Raw genomic sequence first — 12,123 nt, 5'->3', positions numbered from 1 at the left:
AAAGAGTTACAAGTGCCGTGTCTTTCTTCTGTATCAGAGGCGAAACCATACAAAGCAGTTCTTCAAATAACAATACATCCATTCGTATAAAATTTGCAAAGGATGCACGGTCTTCTATCCTATAAAATAAAGTCGTAGATAACAGTCATTATCGGTATATTTATAAAGTCAAGCAGTAATGAAATGGTGCTACTTTTCAAACAAAAGGAGGTGTTATGCGAACTAACCTCAACTCTTTATGAAGCATGGAGAGCACACCCTTTCCAGCGTTTCTACTCTTAATCCAGTTTTTCGTCCACTCTTTCTTTCTTCTTCTCTCATTAGCATGCATTTCTGCATCGTGTAGCACCAAAACAGCTAATAACGCGAGTTTGCTCTGAACATCTGTACCTGAAGCAGCCATTTCCTTCCATACACCATGCAGCTGATCACAACACCACTAGCTGCCGATCTTGCGCCGTGGGAGAGCTTCGGCATGGAAGATAGCCGACTCCTTTCCCTGCAAGCCGGCAGGCACGCACGCCATCTCGCAAGCTTGTGGCGAACCTTGCTCCGTGCGAGACGGACTCAAGCATGCAGTGTTGCTGTGCCGCGTCCTTCGGTCCCGTGAGCTCCTTGGGTAAAAGTGTCAACAGTTGTGTGACGATGTGGGCACGGACGGTGGGCTGTCAGTATTGCGCCTTTGACCTGGCCAGGTGCGACCGCGCCTTCCGGGTACTCGCTGGGGCAGCCCCGGGCGCCGGTCGTGAGTTCCGCGTGCTGCTGCCGCCGGCGCGTGGGCGGGACCCGCGCCACGGTGTCTGCACAGCGCGTGCCGCCCGGCCTTGCGGGCCCAAGGTGAGCCGTGACGTCACGTGCGCCCCGCGCACTTCCTCGTGCCTTGCCCGCCAGCTGCTACCGCATTGTTGTCGGCCAGCCGCCACAAAGGAAGGGCCAGCTGGGCGCCCCGGTTCGCTTGCGCCGCGGCGCGCCTTAACGGTGAGGCCTGCCGAAGGAGCAGTCTGCTCGCGTCCCAGCGCCGCCCACTACACGGCATCTGTGGCGCAACTTTTCAGGCGCTTCGGCCGTCTCGCTGCTTGTTTATAACATCGTCTTCCGTGACACGAATCTTAACAAGCAGAAAGTTCAAGATTTACGTCGCACACGTTGTCTGAACTATAAATGTTAACCTGCGCTGCTTGTCTCTGGAGCCCTTTTTACAGGCGCGACTTTCTGACCTGACTCGACTACTCGTTGTCGGTGCGCAACAATTGCTCGGGTGTAAATCTGCCAACTACGTCGCGTGTGGGTCAGTGGTGTCAAAGATCAGTTGCTAACTGTGCCGATTCTGGAGTTCTAAAATACTGGGAATGGTGTAGACCACACATGGCGCAGAAACACTGAACTGTGGCGTCGTCTGCTAACATCAGAAGTTAATCTTTTCTCCTCCAGCTCATTCCTATTATAGTGCGCTTGTAATTGATTTTGTGCCTTTGTGCCTTCTTACTCTTCAAATCGCTGTTTGCTTTATTTTCGTGACACACTATGAAGGTTGCATGACAGCCTAGTATATTTCCTATAGTCCGTTTCAAATAACTTGATGCTTGAGGTCTGTCACTTACCCCTAGAGTGTTGCCATATCGCTGCTGGCTAATGCTATAACGTGACACAGAAAAACGAAGAGTCACTTCACAAATGCTGTCATGACGTGTATAACGCCGAGCAATGTAACTGGCTGCCGCAACTCGTGGTCTCGCGGTAGCGTTTGTCGCTTCCCGAGCGCGGGGACCCGGGTTCGATTTCCCGTAAGGTCAGGGAATGACTGCCTCGAGATGAGTGGTGTTGTGTAGTCTTAATCGCCATCATTCATCCCCATTACGGTCGGAGGACGGCAATGGCAAACCACCTCCATTAGGACCTGGCATAGTACGGCGGTGCGGGTCTTCCGCATCGTTGCCCTACGCTCTGTTGAGGAGTATGGGACTTCATCATGATCATGTAACGCTACCACAAGGTACGTTGAAAATGCTAGATGCTCTGTCGTCGGCTAACTTTAAGTGACAAGTCATTGGATTGCAGCAGATGACACGTTTTGTTGCCTCATGACCTAACAAACCACAACCTTGCGATGTGCAAGTGCCGCCGGAGTGGCCGAGCGGTTCTAGGCGCTACAATCTGGAACCGCTCGACCGCTACGGTCCCAGGTTCGAAACCTGCCTCGGGCATGGATGTGTGTGATGTCCTTAGGTTACTTAGGTTTAAGTACTTCTAAGTTCTAGGGGACTTATAACCTCAGAAGTTAAGTCCCATACTGCTCAGAGACATTGTGACGTGCAATGTGTTCGACAAAAAGGCCGTTACAAACACGCGCTGGAACTAAAATCACGGTAGCTTTCTTAACGGCGATTTAAGTGAACCTCTACAAGACCACTTTAGATAGGATAAATTCAGCTTCAGCGCCAGAAGCTAGCTGTAATTTCTCGGTATCATTGCCTACCTGAAACCATCTTCAAGCTGGCTACACGTCCTGGCAAGTTATCAACTGATGAGCAGTGATTGTTGGCACTTGGTTGCAGATTATAGGCGATACAGGCAAACTCCAAATGAAATAAAGACTGTAGAAAAAAAAGAAGAGCAAAAGAAAAGTCTGTAAGGTGATGAAAATGACACAGCAAAGAATTAAAATGAACGAATTAACTGAACAACAATGTTAAATAAACTCTTTTCATTAGATTTAGAAATAAATACCGTCTTCTACAGGTCAGGTTTATGCGCTAGAAATTGCATTACGGCACAACGCTCCGTTGCGGTGTCATATTTATGACAGTTGTAACACAGTTGCAAGGATGAATTGCAGCCTTCCAAAATTCGGTTTCACGCAATGTCATACGTAGTTTTTTGCGTGTATGCCGGTCTCTGTGATTGTGATAACTGTATACGTGACGCCGAATCAAATGGTTCAAATGGCTCTGAGCACTATGGGACTTAACTGCTGTGGTCATCAGTCCCCTAGAACTTAGAACTACTTAAACCTAACTAACCTAAGGACATCACACACATCCATGCCCGAGGCAGGATTCGAACCTGCGACCGTAGCAGTCCCGCGGTTCCGGACTGCGCGCCTAGAAGCACTAGACCACCGCGGCCGGCGACGCCGAATCAAGTCTCGCCTGAAAGTATCCAGTAGTGTTTGGTTAGTGCATTGTCGAAACCTGTGCATTTCGTTAACACCGTTGTGTGTGTGTTTGTGTATGTGTTTGTGTGTGTGCTGTTTTTGAAGTGCGAGTCTTAGGAATCGGATCCAAAAGCATGAAGAAAATATGTCGAACAAAGAACTGCAAGTAAATTGACCAACCGTCTTGGCAGTGTGGCAACGGCGGACGGTTCGGGCATGACACTGAGTGCTCTTGGACGAAACCAGGCCCTACGTGTGAAGTGTCAAGTACTTTTAATCAGACTTTGGTAGTGCTCACCTGTATGTGAGGCAGAATATCTGGCTGTGAAAGGGAATTTAAGTTTTACAGTACCTGAACTAATAAAAAGCTTTTTAATGAAATTTTTTCGTTAGTTAAAAGTGAGATCTAATTGACGAGAAAAATAATTTTCTATGTTATTTGACACTTAGAAAGTAAAAAGGTGCAAAGGATAATGCAAAAAAGGTGCTGATCTCCCACGTTTTCTCGACGTGACTGATTAATGGTGTGCTTCCAGGTATTCAGCAGAGTTGTCATTTTCATATAATGGCCAACACTTAAACAACCGACATCGTCATCATAATCTGGACCTACTGCGTTCTGCTGTTAGGGTATTCGCAGCCTGAACTTTAATCAGACTGTGACCTATATTGTTGGTACGGCATCGCTAGTTATGGCTGACTGTGAGTTCTCCGGACGCCCGCTAACATGCATACTTGTCTGAAGGGCATTGTGTTGTGAATATACGAACGCTGCAAAAACACAGACATTGTTATCATAAAAGATTGAAATAACGTAGTACTTCCTTCTACACACATTTTGTGAAATGGCCATGAAGGTAAAATCAAAGGAATTCTAGGCCAATATCGAGCATGAGATAGGGGGACAACGGATGGAAAGAGAGAGAGAGAGAGAGAGAGAGAGAGAGAGAGAGAGAGATAGAGAGAGAGAGAGAGAGAAGAGGAATGACGGGTAATTCACGAAGTAACCTTCGCTATTTGCTTGCAATGAAATTTTAATATTCACGAGAACGAAGTAGCTAACAAAATACGCACAGCGCGAGGCATTGATGGCTGAAGGCTACGTCCAGACTTGAATTTTACTGGCAGATAAAGCGCGAACAGTGAGGCGATGTTATAGTCGAGTGGATCCACTTCTCGACAGCAAATTAAACGATAAAAATATAACTTTAGCAAAACTAGGCAACCAGAAGATGTTCTACGAACGAAACTGTTCGTAACAAAATGAATGTGTAATAATATAGCTCGGGTGGTTTTCATTAATAATTAGAATCATAACTATACTTCCTTCGATGAACACGAAAACTAAGAACTCCGAGAGTCTGAAAAGCAACAACATCACGGACGAGACAGCGTGCATAATCACTTCCTTTTTTAGACTCAAACTACAAGAAGATAACGTTTATAACTGAAGATTGTTATCATTTGGTAACTGAAAGTTAATTCAAAAGTCATTAATTAACTTTTTACACCTGGGATTTACAGTCATGTTGAACTTCATAAAAGACATCATATTTACGCCAGTGACTGTAACACATTTTTATTTCACGATTGCAGTTTCGGCCTAGGGCCATTATCAGGTGCAGATTATTGTAACTTTAAACCGTGTTAACTTAAAATGAGCTGACACATTTATATGTCGTTGACATTACTATTAAACACATTCTTGATGCTGTTACATATTGCGAACACAAATATCCATATGTCATAAAACAACATAGTCTGTAGACAATCAGGTTCGTTTGACCATCGCTAGTCACTGGTGCTCTAAACTTACATCTGACCAAAGAATCTTCAGCACTGCTTGGTTTAAGGCTTAAAGATAAGAATTTACTAACAATTGGCGCTTCGTTTTCTGCAGAGAAAAATATTTTATTCCATACTTTTAGACAGAAGGAGACTTAGTATTCTGTAATGATGAGTAGAGTGTTTAAGACATTAAACATTCTGTATGAAAGTATTAATAGGAGACCACTGATTCGTTGAAACAAAGCCTTTAAGTTGTCCTACTTCACAGTTGAAACAAGTATGCGCCAGTACCCATAGAACTTTTCTGTACACTTAAAAGAACGATACGACAGTTTACAATTTGTTTTCCAGAAAAGTAGCTAAGATGAAGCTAAGTGAAGTATGTATTTTGACCTCAAAGTAATATCGATGATCCTGGCACAGCAAGGTGGATACACAAACTTTATATGAGTAGGACAGCAGATATTGGGAAAACAGTAAGATTGGCCACAACGATCTTCGCTGGAACAAAGTTAAAAATGTGTGAACGAAAACCTTTTGTCGAGTCGACGAAAGATCTCGTTCTATATCTACATGTTAAATTAGATTTGCTGAAGCAATTTGTGACAGCATTACCAAAAGATCGTAAATGTTTCCAGTGTATTTGTAATAGATTTAGAGCCTTATAAACATCAAAACTAAAAGAGTGTGTCTTTACAGCAACATTAGAAAATTTTGCAAAGACTGAAACTTTGGAAAAGAAATGTAAGTTCCTGAAAAAGAAGACTGGATCGGCTTTAAAGACGCAGTAACTAAGTTTCTGCGCAACAAGAAGGATCCGAATTCAAGTCTATCGCTGCAGAAGTACCAAAATTTAGGCTATTCCACGAGTTTGGAAGTTCATTTCCCACTTTCACCTTTGACTACTTTCCTAATAATCTGAGAATTGCTGAAGAGAGATGAATGAGAGATTCCATTAGGGCATCACAGAAATGAAAAAGGGGTACCAAGGGACATGGAATACTGCAGTGATGGGTAATTAGTGCTGGATGTTGCACCGAGTTGATACCAGAGGAATACATGCACGAAAAACACATGGCTAGTTCAAAGAGACGTCGACACGACTAAAATCCTGAGATTTTTGTTTTCTGTATTCTATTGCATTACTCTCTGTCATAAGCCTCAAAATAATATGTTTGCTAGGAAACAAGCCTATTTCATTCTGTCATTAAGACTTACATAAAGAATATTTTTCGACATGTACTACATTTGGTAAATAGCGATTTGTAAAAAATTGTGAGGTGATAGAACAGAGTTCAGCGCACCAGGATGCACAGGAATCAGTTATACAAAATTACGAAAGGGGACTATCACATGTTAGTGTCATCAGTCGCAACGTCAGCACTGTTGCACTGATGCCCTTGCCTATCTGAAAGCCAAAGTAATCGTCAACTAATTTGTTTCGAATTTTTCTGTGCATTGTTCTCGTCAGCGGCTTGGATGCATGAGATGTTAAGCTGATTGTGCGATAGTTCTCACACCTATCTATCCTTGCTATCTTCGGGATTGGTGGGAGATATTTTTACAAAAGTCTGATGACATGTCTCCAGGCTCATAAATTCTACCCACCAACTTGAATAGTCGCTTTTTTGCTACTTCCTCCAATGATTTTGGAAATTACAAAGGAATGTTACCTGTACATTCTGTCTTGTTTGATCGCAAATCTTTCAAAGCTCTGTTAAATTCTGACAATGATAGCGGATCTCTTAGTCTTCGATGTCGACTCACATTTTTCGTCAGCCACGTTAACGGACAAGTTCTCCCGCTTTGTAATAAATTGTGGTCTGAGTCTGTATCTGCTCCTCGGTATTCCTCGCAATCCAAAATCTGTTTTCTGAATCTCTGCTTAACCGTCATGTAATCAAACCGTAATCTTCTCGTACTTCCGCGCCTTTTCCAGGTGTGCCTCACTCTCTTGTGATTCTTGAACAGAGTATTCGGTATTACTGTCTGAAATATATTGCAGAACACAATTAGCCTCTCTCCTCTCCATTTCTACCACTAGGCCCTTGTTCTCCAATGACTCTACTTTCTATTCATTCCCCTACCACCACGTTCCAATCCCCCATGATCATTTGGTTACTATGTCTTTCTGCGTACTAAATTACTTTTTCTGTACCCTCATGTACTGTCTCTACCGGTTCATCTTCTGCTTGTGCCGTCGGCATACATACTTGTATTACTGTTGTTGGCGCTGGTTTGTTATTGATTCTCATTGAACAACCTCTAAACATTCATGGTGGTGTCTGTTTGTTCTATATCGTGTCTCCCTACCACTTTCGCGCAACGACGCTCTAAGCGTGGTTTTTAGGGAATTCACTAGTTTGAACCTGGGACCTGTTGCTGGTAAGGAGACGCCAGACCACACATGACATGTACAATTCAGAAGAGTTCAGTGAGACTAGCGATGATATAACCAAATACTTAATGATCTCAGCGTCACCTCCACTGCACTCCCTGTAAAAGAATCTTAATACTAACTAAATTTAGTGGAAGGGGTTCAAGGCTTTCCTATTTTTCGTTAGCTGGTAAAATAATGTCGAAAAAGCAGTTAAGTTTACCATTGGAAATTTTATTCTACTCAAAAAACATTGTTTATAAATTGCACTATTGATAAAATGAAGTGTTTTAATTCAGGATGGTAAAAACCAACTGCGTTCAACAAAAATGTGATCAAAAATTACCTGAGTGGGTTTCCAAGTTCTACAATGGATCGAAGGATGATCTATGCCATATCACATCTATAATCTAGGTTTAATTTAAGTTTCACAAAAGAGAAAACTATGAAAATGGTCTGCAGTGACCCTAAATTATCTTTAATTACTTATTTAACTTGTCGTAAATTACAGTGGCTGATGTGGCTTCTCAATAACTATATAAAAGAAAAATCATCGCGTTTCAGATCTGTTCTTCAAGTGGCAAATGTGAACACCATGAGTTTTAGTTAACGATCGACACTAGTATTACGCAAAAAGGGGGTGTAACAGATGAGACTTCTGCAGTTCTGAGTGAATTTATGCGCTCAAAAATGCGGCATCGCATGCGTTCATTACCTTGTCGGTGTTTAGGCAGCGTCAGGGCAGCGGCGGGCAGCACAGCTCCGCTCACCTCGCCATCTCGGAAGCAACTCTCCCCTAACTTCTCCTTACTACAATTTACCGAAGTTGTTTTAAAAAAACTATCTGGCTGTGTTTTCATCTGACCAATCAGGGTCTCAATGTTAACCTTAAGCTCCGCTTACAAAAATTCTGTCTATCCAATGAGAAACGTTATACTTTTCGTGGTGGGGCAATGTTTTAAAAGTTTGCAACGTAACAGAGACGCGAAAAACTCTCACGCTAAAACCTGCAGCTGGTGTGGTCCTATTAGCGTTATCGTAAGATCTATACTGTTCTTCTGGAGGACTCTATCTTTTAACATGGGCTGGGGAATGGTCCTAATGTAACAGACACGCGAAAAGGGTCACGCTAAAACTTGCGGGTGGTAGTGGCCCTTTTTGTGTTATCGTAAGATCTATACTGTTTTTCTGGAAGGCTCTAACATGGGCTGGGGGGTGGTCCTTGACGTAACAGAGACGCGAAAATGTCTCACGCTAAAACGTGCGGGTGGTGAGGCCCTAGTGGTTAGCTGGCGACGTGGGTGTCCAGTCCGTCCCTTATCGTAGGGGCTTCTAGCTTAACACGGTTCTGCTCTCGGCTTCTGTTCTCGTTTCTCCCCTCGAAACTGCGTCGGTCTCACGGTGGGAAGGTACGACATGCATTTAGGCATTCTTGTGTTAGTCTGTGGTATTCCATTTGCTCACTCGTTACTCGTATTACTTTGGTTAATTTAATGTCACGATTTATTCGGAGCTATATGACATACTACTGGATTTGCTTATCATGTCAGGGTTTTCAAGGAAGGTGTTGGATTTGCCTGACACCTTACAAACCCTATCAGTGAACTGTTTGCAGTAGCCATTTCCTTTTGTAATTTCCTTTTCACAACGAATCCTACTCCTTTCACATTATTTTCAGCTGCTGTAGGATTACCGTATAGTCATCTGACAATATATCTTTATCTTCTTTCCACTTCACTTTACTGACTCCCACAATATCTAGGCTGAGCATTTGCATTTCCCAATTTTAGATTTTCTAGTTAAAACATCTGACGTTCCATTTCTGTCATTCTATAAGAAATAGATCAAACAAAGAAAAGTATTATAATGCTATTCCACTAATGCGGCAGGCCACATTGAAGCTGCTCTATATAGAATAATACCATCAGAATTTACTTCACACCTCTATCATATTGCACCCAACGGTACTGGTAATGGTTTCATTTGAAAAATTGCCATTCCATGGAATCAGTCTTATATCTACAATGTTTCTACACATGAAGTTGGGTAATATGTATGTTTAGATCGTGCTGTTTTCTTACTGCTTGTACATGGGTGTATACGAGGGCTATCCACAAAGTACATTACGTTTTGGAATTAAAAATAAATGAAGTATTGGAATTTTTTTAATTATATACAGATGAAAGCCACACTTAAATACCACTTTTCTACATAGTTGCCATTTAAATTAAGGCACTTATCGTAGCGATGGACGAGCTTCGTCGTAAAATTCGGCCGCCTGAGCCTTCAACCACGTGGTTACCTCTTCTTGAAGCTGTGCGTCGTCATCAAAACGGTGCATACCTAACCACTTCTTCATTGCTGTGAATTAGAGGAAGTCGCTCGGTGCCAGGACGGGACTGTACGGCGGATGAGGAAACAACTCCCACTTAAAAGACTCGAAAACTTCACGAGTAGCATTTGCCGTGTGTGTCCGGGCGTTGTCGTGAATCAGCAAGATCTTTGAGCTCAACTTTCTCCTGCGCTTGTTTTGTATTGCTCTTCTGAGGTTGCGCAGAGTTTGGCAATACCTTTGAGAGTTTATTGTAGTGCCTCTTTCCAGGAAATCCACAAAAATCACAACTTTTCTGTCCCAAAAGACAGTCGCCATCACTTTCCTTGCCGACATTGTCTGCATGCATTTCTTGGGTTTTGGGGGGGAATTTGTGTGCCCCACTGCATTGACTGCAATTTTGTCTGGCAGTTCACATGCTTAACCCATGTTTCGTCACCAGTTACGATGCGACCGAGTAATGAGTCGCCATCTTTCTCGTAAGCGTCCAAAACCGTTAACGCTGCTTCCATTCGCTGATTTTTGTGAACTTCTGTCAAGGTTTTTGTTATCCATCTTGCACAAAACTTGTGGTAACCAAGCTTTTCGGTAATGATTTCGTGCAACAAACTTCGTGAAATTAGTGGAAAACTCATACAGTGTTCCGTTATTGTGAAATTACGGTTTTCACGGACCGCGGCATCGACTTTTTCAAGTTCGGCAGTCACTGTGGTGGGTATTCCACTTCGCTCATCGTCGTGAACGTTAGTTCGGCCATTTTTAAATTTTATGACCCATGGCGCACTCCACCTTCAGTCATTATGTTGTCCCCATACAGTTCACAAAGCTGCCGATAGATTTCTATCGGTGTACAGTTTTTTTGCTGTCAGAAACCTTATTACAGCACGCGCTTCACACTTCGCGGCATTTTCAATTAACGCTGACGTTTCAAACTGTCACAGTAACTCAACGGAGTACAGCACGAACCTCTCACTAGCACGGCAGGATGCAGACTGAGCGGCGGAATGCCATGACACCAAGATGGCCGCGCGAGCCCCGCCCCTAACGGACACAAACGAAAACGTAATGTACTTTGTGGATAGCCCTCGTATTATTCAGATAACCACCTCCAGTTACCCTGAACCCCGCCTTCGCTTCATTGTGAACCGATATTGCTAAATTAACTACCTATTCCTGGTACTACTTGCTTCTAGACTGGTGACATAACCAGACACGGTGTCGGTTGATCTGCCACTTCTGGCCGTCACGTCACGAGATGCAGTTGTAAATTGTAGATTAGTATCCGATGTCTTCCTCCAAGTGACACAGCGGTCTGATTTGGAGGTTAACTCAGAACAATGGTGCAAGTCCTCGTGAGGTCCTCTGATTACTTTACCGATTAAATTACTGGTGACGAAAACTTTACCACTAAGCCTCGAGATAGTGTATCTCTTTTAGTGTGATTTAGAAATTTTATGGACATTGTTATCTGCTCATCAGTTTCTGCTGTTTGTCTATACAGTGGGTTTTAGCACCTCGTCAGTGTTATAAGCATGAACAAACTAACACTATCATTGTACTAAAACTTGTTTTCATATTTCCAGATTTTACTTTTTCCCGTCACTTAGATTTTCTTTTCCTCCTGTAACCTCTATTCTCTCACCTAAATGCTTTCCTGCTGTTAAAAATTTCGTACTTTTCACAATTCGCTATTTTGAACAACTATCAAAAGCTTCGAGATCGATTTTCAAATAGATTTATGCGGAAACTACATTGTGTTCCCTATCAAGCACAATATGTGCGATTTTGTAAAACATAAAACTGCACCAAATGTTTCTGAATCATTCTGGGTTCTATGAGAAATGCAGGTTGGATTTTTACGGTTTTTTACGGGTTTTTACGTTCACTTTCAAAAGGTTTCCGCAAAGTGTCGTCATGGACATTTCTCCAAAAGTAAATTGCGATAACTCATCAAAAACAACATTGAATTGATTTTTTTCTGAAAGGTAAATCAAGTAATATAAAAATAATATACACTCCTGGAAATTGAAATAAGAACACCGTGAATTCATTGTCCCAGGAAGGGGAAACTTTATTGACACATTAATGGGGTCAGATACATCACATGATCACACTGACAGAACCACAGGCACATAGACACAGGCAACAGAGCATGCACAATGTCGGCACTAGTACAGTGTATATCCACCTTTCGCAGCAATGCAGGATGCTGTTCTCCCATCGAGACGATCGTAGAGATGCTGGATGTAGTCCTGTGGAACGGCTTGCCATGCCATTTCCAACTGGCGCCTCAGTTGGACCAGCGTTCGTGCTGGACGTGCAGACCGCGTGAGACGACGCTTCATCCAGTCCCAAACATGCTCAATGGGGGACAGATCCGGAGATCTTGCTGGCCAGGGTAGTTGACTTACACCTTCTAGAGCACGTTGGGTGGCACGGGATACATGCGGACGTGCATTGTTCTGTTGGAAC

This window comes from Schistocerca gregaria, chromosome 2 (genome assembly GCF_023897955.1).
Source record: "Schistocerca gregaria isolate iqSchGreg1 chromosome 2, iqSchGreg1.2, whole genome shotgun sequence".
Lineage (NCBI taxonomy): Eukaryota > Metazoa > Arthropoda > Insecta > Orthoptera > Acrididae > Schistocerca > Schistocerca gregaria.
This window is presented reverse-complemented; position numbering follows the sequence as displayed.